The following is a 14,797-nucleotide window of genomic DNA, read 5'->3' on the forward strand; positions in this document are numbered from 1 at the left end:
AAGCTAGGGTTGTGCTCCAAGTGTTTGAGGCCCCACCCCAAGGATGGTAAAGGATGCACACCCAGATACCTCTGCCCAAAAGTAGACTGTCGGAAAGGAGGGGTGTCGGACCACAATTACCTTCTGTGTCCTAAGCTACCGACTCCAAAGAAGGACTACAGCAGTGAGGAGCAGAGTACCATAAAAATTGGAGGAAAGAAACTTGGCCTAACCAACAAACAAGAGGAGTTTCTGGCAGAACTTACTCCAGAACAAAGAGAGAAATACAAGAATGCATTCTCAAACAAAATATCATCAACTGTATGTGCCAAGACTGGAGATGCACTGCAAGAACATCCAGTGGTGATGATGCTGATGGAAGTGACGACAAACTCGGGTTGCCTTATTGGCTCCCTAATCGACCTCGCATCTGATACCAATTATATCACCAATGAAACTGCCGATCAACTTGGACTGTGCGGTGAGAACATCAGGCTTATAGTCCATGGAATCGGGGGAATGAAGAAGACTGTCCTGACCAAAAGATATTCCCTGCGGCTGAAGGTGAAGACATCCAAGGGAAAAGTGGCAGAGCATAGAATTCTCTGCTATGGCCTGGAAAACATCGCCGAAGTGACTCAATCAGTCACTGCCGAGCAACTGCAGAAGTTTTTCCCAAATGTACCCAGAGACGAACTGGTCCGTCCCACAAAGATTGACCTTCTTATCAGTCATCGGGAAGGTCGTCTTGTTCCCCAGCCAATCAGGATTGTGGAAGACCTCGTTCTCTGGGACGGTCCCCTAGGAAAGACCGTTGGGGGAACCCATCCCGATCTCATTGAGACAGTTGACATGGCCGTGTACTGCTCCGAGACTCACCTTGCGAGAACCATGAGATCAGCCTCGATGGCGTATAAAGAGACCATCATACCTCGGGAAGAGGAAGGAAATGCGCTTGTCCGGAGCACAGCAACAGCCAACAAAGACGTCTTCGAGTGGTTCAGGAGGGGCAGCATCGTAGCTGCGTGCAGTCCCCAATGTGGTGGCTGCAAGTGTGGTAGGTGCCCCCCTGGAGGAAAAGAAATGACCCTTAAGGAAGAGCGGGACCTGGAAAAGATAAAAGAATGCCTAACATACGTGCTGGCGGACAAACACGCAGCTTATCCCTGGAAGAAAGACCTCACAGCACTGCCAAACAATCGGCAGGCAGTGGAGGCGACCTTCAGAAACACTGAGAAACGTCTGGAGAAAGATCCTGTGTGGAAGGCTGCATACAAAGAACAAATACATGAAATGGTTTCAAGAGGGGCTGCTGCAAAACTCACAAGGGAGGAAATTAACAACTGGGAAGGACCTAAATGGTACACCGAACCCTCACTCCTCCTCAACCCCTGTGAGAATTGTGTGGAATAGTAGCCAAGAGTTCCGAGGCATAAGTCTAAATGATCTCCTTCACAAGGGTCCTGATGTACTCAATTCCATCAGAGGTGTCCTTCTGAGGTTCAGGAGTGGACTCCATGCCACACTAGGCGATGTAAAAAAGATGTATAACTCAGTGTGGCTGAAAGATGATGAAGTTCACCTCCACCGCTTTCTCTGGAGAGACTACCCTGAGGACAACATTGAGGAGTTTGCAGTCGTCAAGAGTAAATATCGGCGATAAACCAGCAGGATGTATTGCCCAAGTTGCAATGAAAGAGACAGCCAACCTTCCTCAGTTTGCTGATATGATTGAAGAACGGCGAGCTCTGACTGAGGACAGCTATGTGGATGACATCCTGACCTCACATGATGACCTCAAGACACTGGAGAGGATCACCAAAGGGGTGGAGGAGATTTTGAGAGCGGGAGGCTTCTTCCTGAAACCATGGGTTCTGTCACGCCAAAGTGGGAGGAGTGGAGCCCCTTCTGAAACAACTGTACCCACGACCCTCGTACTGCCCAACCAAATGCATGATGGGGAGAACAAAGCGCTTGGGGCCGGTTACGAACCTGAGACAGACAAGCTCCGGTTGCTAACTTCTATCAACTTCTCTAAGAAAAGAGGGAAAATGAGGACAGGATTTAATCTGAGCATGGAGGATGTCAGGGAAGGAACACCAAATCCCCTTAACCGACGCATACTTCTTAGCCAGATTGCCGCATTATACGACCCGGTTGGTCTTGCCTCACCAGCCAAACAGAGGGGAGTGATGTTGGTACGAGAATCATTCCAGGAAGCTGGCAAGGACAACCTATTTAAAGACACATGGGATGCCCCTCTCTCACTGAAACTTAGAGAAGCCGCAATAACGCTCTTTGAAGAATTTGTGAGACTTGGCCAGGTAAGGTTTGAGAGAAGCCTCACGCCTCCTGGAGCCATAGGCCCACCGACAGGGATCACATTCTCAGATGGAAGCGAATCCTCCTATGGAGCCGTACTCTACCTGCGGTGGGAGAACCAAGACAAGGTTGTAATGAAGTTGGTGGAATCCAAGGCTAAACTGACCCCTCTCGACCAAAAAGGAGATGTGATCAAAGCAGAACTCTGTGGCGCGGTCTTCGCTACCCGCCTAAAAAAGTATTTTGAGAAGCACTGCCACATTAAAGTTAAGCAATGGATTCACTTTGTGGACAGCCAAACAATCCTGGCAGCCATCCAAAAGGACAGCTATGGCTTCCAGACCTTTTTCGCAAATCGAATCGGTGAGATTCAGAAAGCCGGACATGTGGAAGATTGGAGGTGGATTGAAGGCAGACGAAACATTGCTGACATTCTAACCAGAGGTGCAACTCCCGAGGAACTTGATGAAGGGTCAGAATGGCAGCAAGGCCCTGAGTTCCTGAAATGGCCTAAGACCGACTGGCCTATGAAGATGGCCAGTGAGATTACACCCTCTGCTGCTGAAGATGTGGGAAAACTTCAGCGGAAAGCCTTCTCAGCTGTGATTACCAGGGCCCAGTCAAAAGAAAGAACTGACCTTAACGGGCCTGACATCAATGCGGACCTCAGACATGGAGTCAACGGTAGATCAACATCACCAGCTGTCTCGGGTGCAACATCAGTGGCAGACAGACAGAGAAGGCCCTGGGCGATTGGTTTGGTACGCCTTGTGAAACCTCAACGCTTCAGTTCTCTGTCTAAGCTGTGTGGTTCCATAGCCTGGACTCGAAGGCCTGCAGAAACCTGGCTGAGAAAATGCCAGGCACCTGACTCATCAAAGTGGGAGGCAAACTGCTCTGTCTTGTCAACTGAGGAGAGAGCGCAAGCTTTCCAAGACCTGGTCCTCGCAGCCCAAGATGGCAGTCAGTTCCTGGACTCAACACTGAACCGCTTGGTGGTCCACAAAGACGAGAGCACAGGAATCCTTCTCTGTGGAGGACGAATCCAGTCCTGGAAAGAAGATGGAACAGCTGTTCCTTTAATTCCATTTCGTTCATGGCTCGCAACACTACTGTCAAGAGAAGCTCATGACGAGAACCATGAAGGTGTTGCTGCCACGCTTCTGCGCACCAGGAGGAAGGCATGGATTGTGCAAGGTCGGAGGATAGTAAAGAAAGTTGCAAACAACTGTATTACATGTCGCAAACTGAAAGGGAAGATGTGCCAGCAGATGATGAGTGATCTGCCGCCAGAACGCTCACAGCGTGCTAACCCATTTGAGTATACCACACTAGACCTCTTTGGCCCCTTTGAAATCAAGGATGCTGTCAAGAAAAGAACAGGAAAAAAAGTTTGGGGCATAGTATTCTGTTGCATGGCATCAAGGGCAGTCCATGTGGACCTCGTTGACGACCAATCATCTGAAAGCTTTCTCCAAACTTACTCCCGCTTTGTAGCATTGAGAGGCAATCCCAGAAAATTGTGGTCAGATAGAGGAACCAATTTCATTGGAGCTAAACCTGCCCTACAAGATTTGCATAGGTACTTAGCTACCTTACGGGAAGCATCCATAGAGGACAAAGCCGCCAAGAATGGGACAGTGTGGGCATGGAACTTTCATCCGGCTGACGCACCTCATTGCAACGGGTCTGCGGAAGCTGCAGTTAAGCTCATAAAAAGGGCTCTCACTAGCCTCGGAGGGACAACAAGCTCGCTCACCTGGGGTGAGCTCCAAACCCTCTTCTACCAGGCAGCTAACCTCACAAATGAAAGGCCGATTGACGCTAGGGCACAAGAACAAGAAGACTCTACAGAGTATTTGACCCCCAATACTCTGCTTCTCGGGAGGACCAGGCAAGGGGGAGATACAGGAGGAATTGACTTGTGCACCCATCCCTGGCGCCATTTCAGATCCATCCAGATTGGTGTGGATATGTTCTGGAAGAAGTGGAGTGAACTGGCCGGACCTAATTTATTCATTCGGCCAAAGTGGCACCAGACCCAAAGAAATGTAGCGATAGGTGACATTGTTTGGATTGCTGATCAAAACGCACTGCGAGGGCAATTCCGGCTCGGACTGATCCAGGCTGTGTACCCTGACAAGAAAGGACTTGTGAGAGACGCAGACGTTAAGACGTGTGCAGGCCCCCCTGCCTCCCTTATAGTTGGGCAACTGAAGAGGAATACTCAGCAGTTGACGTCAGTCATCCTACGGCGAGACGTGAGGAGACTGGTAGTCCTCATCCCTGTGGAAGACCAGTGACTCCTAGACCTCGTCTCTTTGGCCACCAGTTCTCCAGGCGCTGCCTAAACACCCAAACCCCAATTATGAAGGCATTACCTCAGGATACCTCTTTCTCTCTCTCTCTTTCTCTCTTTTTTTTTTTTCACTGGTTGGTATGCTTCTATGCTGCCTTCACCACCACTTGCACCACCATTCACGAAGAATGAAGAGTACATACCCCATATGACCAAACCTGGCAGAACACCACACATCTGTCAGGGGAGGTGTCTGAACAATGACAATGGTGTCCTATTCTTGATGAAGAAGAAAAAAAAAAACAAAACAAAAAAAAAACAAAGGATATATATGTGGTGTAATGTTTTGCCTGTGACCGCCTTAAATCACATGATCAGTCGGTCAAGTGGGAGGTGTTGCGTTCACTATGTCACGGGTGTTCGTAATGTAACGCAGGATAATAGGTGGGAGGTTTCACTTACCTGATTGAAGCATGGACCAGTCAAATCCCAAACAGGTGTGTTAAATCCAGTAATGAATGAGCGCGGGCTATAAGTGGGAGCGAGTATTCATTTTGGCATGTTGTCTCGTCAGGAGAGATGCGCCACCGGTAAGCTGCTGTTTTTATCCATTGAGTTTGTTGTCTGTTGCGTTACTGCTGTGCTGCAGTTATATGTGCGCGGTTTGTATGATTGATAACTGTTACTTTGGTCACGCTGATAAAACCTTGTGTGCGATCTGATGTTTAATATTGTCGGCTCGATAGTATCCGTGGCTATAAAAAGGCAAATGTTTGAAATTGGAGCGTTTCACTGTCACACGAGTTACTTCCTGTTTGCGGTGCTGGATGGGTAATGTAGTTGATCACTTTACATTTTGTAATGGATTACTATGCTCAGCGATGCCACTTAGAACTACACTCACTGTTTTTCACTTTGAGCCAACAGACTGAGAACGCTATTGGTTTAATGTGTAACATTGACATTGTATATTTGGTGTGTGTGAAGTTGTTGCATTTCTGTGTTAATATGCATGTGCTTAGTATTTAAACTAAATGGCTACACAAAGTATATTATGATATTTATAAGATTAAATACTGACTATATTGAAATTTATATTTTATTTATATTTGTATATATTATATTATGTAATCTATATTTATATTTAGATTTTATGGTTATCAGTATTGTTTACATTATAACCTCTCTATTTCTCCAGGTTTATAACCTGCTGCTGATATTTGTGGACTAATCAACTGTAATTAAAAATGAACCAAGAATAAATAAAATCCACTACGAGTTGTAACAACGTGTCCTCTCCTGACGCCCCGTTCGGTGGGGATATTCTTAAAGAACCGAACCATAATTTTGCCAAAAAATAGAGTCAATGCCGATCTCTGAATATTTGCAGGTTTGGGCCTGGTTAGTACATGGATGGGAGACTGCCTGGGAATACCAGGTGCTTTAATCTTTTTGGAAAATTTCACGAATTATATAATAATCTTTCATTAAAAAAAAAAAAAAAAGAGTCAATGCCCGATCTCTGAATCTTAGCAGGTTTAGGTCTGGTTAGTACTTTTATGAGAGACTGCCTAGGAATACCAGGTGCTTTAAGCTTTTGGGTTTTCTTTCCTACTTATATAATGTACTGGCGATAAGATTGGCTGTTCTTTAAATAGCCCTCTCTTCAATCAATCAATCACCTTTATTTATATAGTGCTTTAAACAAAATACATTGCGTCAAAGCACTGAACAACATTCATTTGGAAAACAGTGTCTCAATAATGCAAAATGATAGTTAAAGGCAGTTCATCATTGAATTCAGCTATGTCATCTCTGTTCAGTTGAAATAGTGTCTGTTTTTATTTGCAATCAAGTCAATGATATCGCTGTAGATGAAGTGACCCCAACTAAGCAAGCCAGAGGCGACAGCGGCAAGGAACCGAAACTCCATCGGTGACAGAATGGAGAAAAAAACCTTGGGAGAAACCAGGCTCAGTTGGGGGGTCAGTTCTCCTCTGACCAGACGAAAACCAGTAGTTCAATTCCAGGCTGCAGCAAAGTCAGATTGTGCAGAAGAATCATCTGTTTCCTGTGGTCTTGTCCTGGTGCTCCTCTGAGACAAGGTCTTTACAGGGGATCTGTATCTGGGGCTCTAGTTGTCCTGGTCTCCGCTGTCTTTCAGGGCAGTAGAGGTCCTTTCTAGGTGCTGATCCACCATCTGGTCTGGATACGTACTGGATCCGGGTGACTGCAGTGACCCTCTGATCTGGACACAGACTGGATCTCGTGGCCACGGTGACCTCGGAACAAGAGAGAAACAGACAAATATTAGCGTAGATGCCATTCTTCTAATGATGTAGAAAGTACGGTGTTATGTGAAGTGTTTCCGGTTCCGGTTTACCTAATTAATGCAGCCTAAAAATCCTTTAACGGATTTGGATATTAAAAGCATATTAGTATGTTATGTGTATGCCAGGTTAAAGAGATGGGTCTTTAATCTAGATTTAAACTGCAAGAGTGTGTCTGCCTCCCGAACAATGTTAGGTAGGTTATTCCAGAGTTTAGGCGCCAAATAGGAAAAGGATCTGCCGCCCGCAGTTGATTTTGATATTCTAGGTATTATCAAATTGCCTGAGTTTTGAGAACGTAGCGGACGTAGAGGAGTATAATGTAAAAGGAGCTCATTCAAATACTGAGGTGCTAAACCATTCAGGGATTTATAAGTAATAAGCAATGTTTTAAAATCTATACGATGTTTGATAGGGAGCCAGTGCAGTGTGGACAGGACCGGGCTAATATGGTCATACTTCCTGGTTCTAGTAAGAACTCTTGCTGCTGCATTTTGGACTAGATGTAGTTTGTTTACCAAGCGTGCAGAACAACCACCCAATAAAGCATTACAATAGTCTAACCTTGAAGTCATAAATGCATGGATTAACATTTCTGCATTTGACATTGAGAGCATAGGCCGTAATTTAGATATATTTTTGAGATGGAAAAATGCAGTTTTACAAATGCTAGAAACGTGTCTTTCTAAGGAAAGATTGCGATCAAGTAGCACACCTAGGTTCCTAACTGATGACGAAGAATTGACAGAGCAACCATCAAGTCTTAGACAGTGTTCTAGGTTATTACAAGCAGAGTTTTTAGGCCCTATGATTAACACCTCTGTTTTTTCTGAATTTAGCAGTAAGAAATTACTCGTCATCCAATTTTTTATATCGACTATGCATTCCATTAGTTTTTCAAATTGGTGTGTTTCACCAGGCTGCGAGGAAATATAGAGCTGCGTATCATCAGCATAACAGTGAAAGCTAACACCATGTTTCCTGATGATATCTCCCAAGGGTAACATATAAAGCGTGAAGAGCAGCGGCCCTAGTACTGAGCCTTGAGGTACTCCATACTGCACTTGTGATCGATATGATACATCTTCATTCACTGCTACGAACTGATGGCGGTCATATAAGTACGATTTAAACCATGCTAATGCACTTCCACTGATGCCAACAAAGTGTTCAAGTCTGTGCAAAAGAATGTTGTGGTCAATTGTGTCAAACGCAGCACTAAGATCCAATAAAACTAATAGAGAGATACACCCACGATCAGATGATAAGAGCAGATCATTTGTAACTCTAAGGAGAGCAGTCTCAGTACTATGATACGGTCTAAATCCTGACTGGAAATCCTCACATATACCATTATTCTCTAAGAAGGAATATAATTGTGAGGATACCACCTTTTCTAGTATCTTGGACAGAAAAGGGAGATTCGAGATTGGTCTATAACTAACAAGTTCTCTGGGGTCAAGTTGTGGCTTTTTTATGAGAGGCTTAATAACAGCCAGTTTGAAGGTTTTGGGGACATATCCTAATGACAATGAGGAATTAATAATAGTCAGAAGAGGACCTATGACTTCTGGAAGCACCTCTTTTAAGAGCTTAGATGGTATAGGGTCTAACATACATGTTGTTGGTTTAAATGATTTAACAAGTTTATACAATTCTTCCTCTCCTATAGTAGAGAATGAGTGGAACTGTTCCTCAGGGGGTCTATAGTGCACTGTCTGATGTGATACGGTAGCTGACGGCTGAATGGTTGCAATTTTATCTCTAATAGTATCGATTTTAGAAGTAAAGTAGTTCATAAAGTCATTACTGTTGTGGTGTTGGGAAATGTCAACACTTGTTGAGGCTTTATTTTTCGTTAATTTAGCCACTGTATTGAATAAATACCTGGGGTTATGTTTGTTTTCTTCTAAAAGAGAAGAAAAGTAATCAGATCTAGCAGGTTTTAATGCTTTTCTATAGGATATGCTACTTTCCCGCCAAGCAATACGAAATACCTCTAGTTTTGTTTTCCTCCAGCTGCGCTCCATTTTTCGGGCTGCTCTCTTTAGGGTGCGAGTATGCTCATTATACCATGGTGTCAAACTGTTTTCCTTAACCTTCCTTAAGCGTAAAGGAGCAACTGTATTTAAAGTGCTAGAAAAGAGAGAGTCCATAGTTTCTGTTACATCATCAAGTTGTTCTGAGGTTTTGGATATGCTAAGGAATTTGGATACATCAGGAAGATAACTTAAAAAGCAGTCTTTTGTGGTAGAAGTGATGGTTCTTCGATACTTGTAACAAGAAGTAGAATTTACAATTTTGGCTATATGAAGTTTACACAGAACTAAATAATGATCTGAGATATCATCACTTGGCTGAATAATTTCAACACTATCAACATCAATTCCATGTGACAGTATTAAATCTAGAGTATGATTTCGACAATGAGTAGGTCCTGAAACATGTTGTCTAACACCAATAGAGTTCAGAATGTCTATAAATGCTGATCCCAGTGCGTCTTTTTCATTATCGACATGGATATTAAAATCACCAACTATTAAGACTTTATCTGCAGCCAGAACTAACTCGGATGTAAAATCACCAAACTCTTTAATAAAGTCTGTATGGTGCCCTGGTGGCCTGTATACAGTAGCCAGTACAAACATAACAGGGGATTTATCATTAACATTGGTTTCTCTGGATAATGTTATATGAAGCACCATTACTTCAAACGAGTTATACTTGAAGCCTGCCCTCTGAGAAATCCTAAAAACGTTGTTATAAATTGAAGCAACTCCTCCCCCTTTGCCTTTTAAACGCGGCTCATGTTTATAACAGTAATCTTGGGGGGTGGACTCATTTAAAATAATGTAATCATCAGGTTTTAGCCAAGTTTCTGTCAAACAGAGCACATCTATATTATGATCAGTTATCATATTATTTACAAAAAGTGTTTTCGTAGAAATGGATCTGATAATCAATAAGCCAATCTTTATCATTTGTTTATCCATATTGCATTTGTTTTTTATTTGTTGAACCTCAATTAAATTGTTAACCTTAACTTGGTTTGGACATTTTTTGTATTTTCTAGTTCGGGGAACAGACACAGTCTCTATAGTGTGATATCTAGGTGAAAGAGTCTCTGTGTGCTGAGAATTAACTGACCTCTGTGACGGGAGGCAGCTAGCAGACGGTCGGTTTAGCCAGTCTGTCTGCTTCCTGACCTGGGCCCAAGTTAGTCAAGTATAAACACTAAGACTATTTGCCATATTTCTAGACAGAAGAGCAGCACCACTTCTTCAGCAGCACTCTTTGCAGCAGACTTCGCTTACGGCCATACCAACCTGGCTATGTCTGATCTCGGAAGCTAAGCAGGTTTGGGCCTGGTTAGTACTTGGATGGGAGACCGCCTGGGAATACCAGGTGCTGTAAGCTTTTTGGACATTTTTCACTTAGTATATAATAATTTTGCCAAAAAATTGAGTCAATGCCCGATCTCTGAATATTAGCAGGTTTGGGCCTGGTTAGTACATGGATGGGAGACTGCCTGGGAATACCAGGTGCTTTAATCTTTTTGGAAAATTTCACGAATTATATAATAATCTTTCATTAAAAAAAAAAAAAAAAGAGTCAATGCCCGATCTCTGAATCTTAGCAGGTTTAGGTCTGGTTAGTACTTTTATGAGAGACTGCCTAGGAATACCAGGTGCTTTAAGCTTTTGGGGTTTCTTTCCTACTTAAATAATGTACTGGCGATAAGATTGGCTGGTCTTTAAATAGCCCTCTCTTTGCAGCAGACTTCGCTTACGGCCATACCAACCTGGCTATGCCCGATCTCGTCTGATCTCGGAAGCTAAGCAGGTTCGGGCCTGGTTAGTACTTGGATGGGAGACCGCCTGGGAATACCAGGTGCTGTAAGCTTTTTGGACATTTTTCACTTAGTATATAATAATTTTGCCAAAAAGTAGAGTCAATGCCCGATCTCTGAATATTAGCAGGTTTGGGCCTGGTTAGTACATGGATGGGAGACTGCCTGGGAATACCAGGTGCTGTAAGCTTTTTGGACATTTTTCACTTAGTATATAATAATTTTGCCAAAAAATAGAGTCAATGCCCGATCTCTGAATATTTGCAGGTTTGGGCCTGGTTAGTACATGGATGGGAGACTGCCTGGGAATACCAGGTACTTTAATCTTTTTGGAAAATTTCACGAATTATATAATAATCTTTCATTAAAAAAAAAAAAAAGAGTCAATGCCCGATCTCTGAATCTTAGCAGGTTTAGGTCTGGTTAGTACTTTTATGAGAGACTGCCTAGGAATACCAGGTGCTTTAAGCTTTTGGGTTTTCTTTCCTACTTATATAATGTACTGGCGATAAGATTGGCTGTTCTTTAAATAGCCCTCTCTTCAATCAATCAATCACCTTTATTTATATAGTGCTTTAAACAAAATACATTGCGTCAAAGCACTGAACAACATTCATTTGGAGACAGTGTCTCAATAATGCAAAATGATAGTTAAAGGCAGTTCATCATTGAATTCAGCTATGTCATCTCTGTTCAGTTGAAATAGTGTCTGTTTTTATTTGCAATCAAGTCAATGATATCGCTGTAGATGAAGTGACCCCAACTAAGCAAGCCAGAGGCGACAGCGGCAAGGAACCGAAACTCCATCGGTGACAGAATGGAGAAAAAAACCTTGGGAGAAACCAGGCTCAGTTGGGGGGTCAGTTCTCCTCTGACCAGACGAAAACCAGTAGTTCAATTCCAGGCTGCAGCAAAGTCAGATTGTGCAGAAGAATCATCTGTTTCCTGTGGTCTTGTCCTGGTGCTCCTCTGAGACAAGGTCTTTACAGGGGATCTGTATCTGGGGCTCTAGTTGTCCTGGTCTCCGCTGTCTTTCAGGGCAGTAGAGGTCCTTTCTAGGTGCTGATCCACCATCTGGTCTGGATACGTACTGGATCCGGGTGACTGCAGTGACCCTCTGATCTGGACACAGACTGGATCTCGTGGCCACGGTGACCTCGGAACAAGAGAGAAACAGACAAATATTAGTGTAGATGCCATTCTTCTAATGATGTAGAAAGTACGGTGTTATGTGAAGTGTTTCCGGTTCCGGTTTACCTAATTAATGCAGCCTAAAAATCCTTTAACGGATTTGGATATTAAAAGCATATTAGTATGTTATGTGTATGCCAGGTTAAAGAGATGGGTCTTTAATCTAGATTTAAACTGCAAGAGTGTGTCTGCCTCCCAAACAATGTTAGGTAGGTTATTCCAGAGTTTAGGCGCCAAATAGGAAAAGGATCTGCCGCCCGCAGTTGATTTTGATATTCTAGGTATTATCAAATTGCCTGAGTTTTGAGAACGTAGCGGACGGAGAGGAGTATGATGTAAAAGGAGCTCATTCAAATACTGAGGTGCTAAACCATTCAGGGCTTTATAAGTAATAAGCAATATTTTAAAATCTATACGATGTTTGATAGGGAGCCAGTGCAGTGTGGACAGGACCGGGCTAATATGGTCATACTTCCTGGTTCTAGTAAGAACTCTTGCTGCTGCATTTTGGACTAGCTGTAGTTTGTTTACCAAGCGTGCAGAACAACCACCCAATAAAGCATTACAATAGTCTAACCTTGAAGTCATAAATGCATGGATTAAAATTTCTGCATTTGACATTGAGAGCATAGGCCGTAATTTAGATATTTTTTTTTGATGGAAAAATGCAGTTTTACAAATGCTAGAAACGTGTCTTTCTAAGGAAAGATTGCGATCAAGTAGCACACCTAGGTTCCTAACTGATGACGAAGAATTGACAGAGCAACCATCAAGTCTTAGACAGTGTTCTAGGTTATTACAAGCAGAGTTTTTAGGCCCTATGATTAACACCTCTGTTTTTTCTGAATTTAGCAGTAAGAAATTACTCGTCATCCAATTTTTTATATCGACTATGCATTCCATTAGTTTTTCAAATTGGTGTGTTTCACCAGGCTGCGAGGAAATATAGAGCTGCGTATCATCAGCATAACAGTGAAAGCTAACACCATGTTTCCTGATGATATCTCCCAAGGGTAACATATAAAGCGTGAAGAGCAGCGGCCCTAGTACTGAGCCTTGAGGTACTCCATACTGCACTTGTGATCGATATGATACATCTTCATTCACTGCTACGAACTGATGGCGGTCATATAAGTACGATTTAAACCATGCTAATGCACTTCCACTGATGCCAACAAAGTGTTCAAGTCTGCAAAAGAATGTTGTGGTCAATTGTGTCAAACGCAGCACTAAGATCCAATAAAACTAATAGAGAGATACACCCACGATCAGATGATAAGAGCAGATCATTTGTAACTCTAAGGAGAGCAGTCTCAGTACTATGATACGGTCTAAATCCTGACTGGAAATCCTCACATATACCATTATTCTCTAAAAAGGAATATAATTGTGAGGATACCACCTTTTCTAGTATCTTGGACAGAAAAGGGAGATTCGAGATTGGTCTATAACTAACAAGTTCTCTGGGGTCAAGTTGTGGCTTTTTTATGAGAGGCTTAATAACAGCCAGTTTGAAGGTTTTGGGGACATATCCTAATGACAATGAGGAATTAATAATAGTCAGAAGAGGACCTATGACTTCTGGAAGCACCTCTTTTAAGAGCTTAGATGGTATAGGGTCTAACATACATGTTGTTGGTTTAAATGATTTAACAAGTTTATACAATTCTTCCTCTCCTATAGTAGAGAATGAGTGGAACTGTTCCTCAGGGGGTCTATAGTGCACTGTCTGATGTGATACGGTAGCTGACGGCTGAATGGTTGCAATTTTATCTCTAATAGTATCGATTTTAGAAGTAAAGTAGTTCATAAAGTCATTACTGTTGTGGTGTTGGGAAATGTCAACACTTGTTGAGGCTTTATTTTTCGTTAATTTAGCCACTGTATTGAATAAATACCTGGGGTTATGTTTGTTTTCTTCTAAAAGAGAAGAAAAGTAATCAGATCTAGCAGGTTTTAATGCTTTTCTATAGGATATGCTACTTTCCCGCCAAGCAATACGAAATACCTCTAGTTTTGTTTTCCTCCAGCTGCGCTCCATTTTTCGGGCTGCTCTCTTTAGGGTGCGAGTATGCTCATTATACCATGGTGTCAAACTGTTTTCCTTAACCTTCCTTAAGCGTAAAGGAGCAACTGTATTTAAAGTGCTAGAAAAGAGAGAGTCCATAGTTTCTGTTACATCATCAAGTTGTTCTGAGGTTTTGGATATGCTAAGGAATTTGGATACATCAGGAAGATAACTTAAAAAGCAGTCTTTTGTGGTAGAAGTGATGGTTCTTCGATACTTGTAACAAGAAGTAGAATTTACAATTTTGGCTATATGAAGTTTACACAGAACTAAATAATGATCTGAGATATCATCACTTGGCTGAATAATTTCAACACTATCAACATCAATTCCATGTGACAGTATTAAATCTAGAGTATGATTTCGACAATGAGTAGGTCCTGAAACATGTTGTCTAACACCAATAGAGTTCAGAATGTCTATAAATGCTGATCCCAATGCGTCTTTTTCATTATCGACATGGATATTAAAATCACCAACTATTAAGACTTTATCTGCAGCCAGAACTAACTCGGATGTAAAATCACCAAACTCTTTAATAAAGTCTGTATGGTGCCCTGGTGGCCTGTATACAGTAGCCAGTACAAACATAACAGGGGATTTATCATTAACATTGGTTTCTCTGGATAATGTTATATGAAGCACCATTACTTCAAACGAGTTATACTTGAAGCCTGCCCTCTGAGAAATCCTAAAAACGTTGTTATAAATTGAAGCAACTCCTCCCCCTTTGCCTTTTAAACGCGGCTCATGTTTAT

The 14,797-nt window shown here is 42.5% G+C and overlaps 1 protein-coding gene, 1 non-coding gene and 1 pseudogene across 3 annotated transcripts in view; 2 read left to right on the forward strand and 1 right to left on the reverse strand.

Annotated features, from left to right (window-relative positions):
• LOC127987501 (protein NYNRIN-like) overlaps positions 1-14,797 on the reverse strand; it is a 363,443-nt gene that overhangs the window by 178,714 nt on the left and 169,932 nt on the right. The window lies entirely within an intron of this gene.
• On the forward strand, positions 10,239-10,347 carry LOC128006921 (uncharacterized; annotated as a pseudogene).
• Positions 10,715-10,833, forward strand: LOC127988918 (5S ribosomal RNA). The gene has a single exon (XR_008162072.1). It is a non-coding gene; the product is annotated as a 5S ribosomal RNA (ribosomal RNA).

This window comes from Carassius gibelio, chromosome B22, assembly GCF_023724105.1.
Source record: "Carassius gibelio isolate Cgi1373 ecotype wild population from Czech Republic chromosome B22, carGib1.2-hapl.c, whole genome shotgun sequence".
Taxonomy (NCBI): domain Eukaryota; kingdom Metazoa; phylum Chordata; class Actinopteri; order Cypriniformes; family Cyprinidae; genus Carassius; species Carassius gibelio.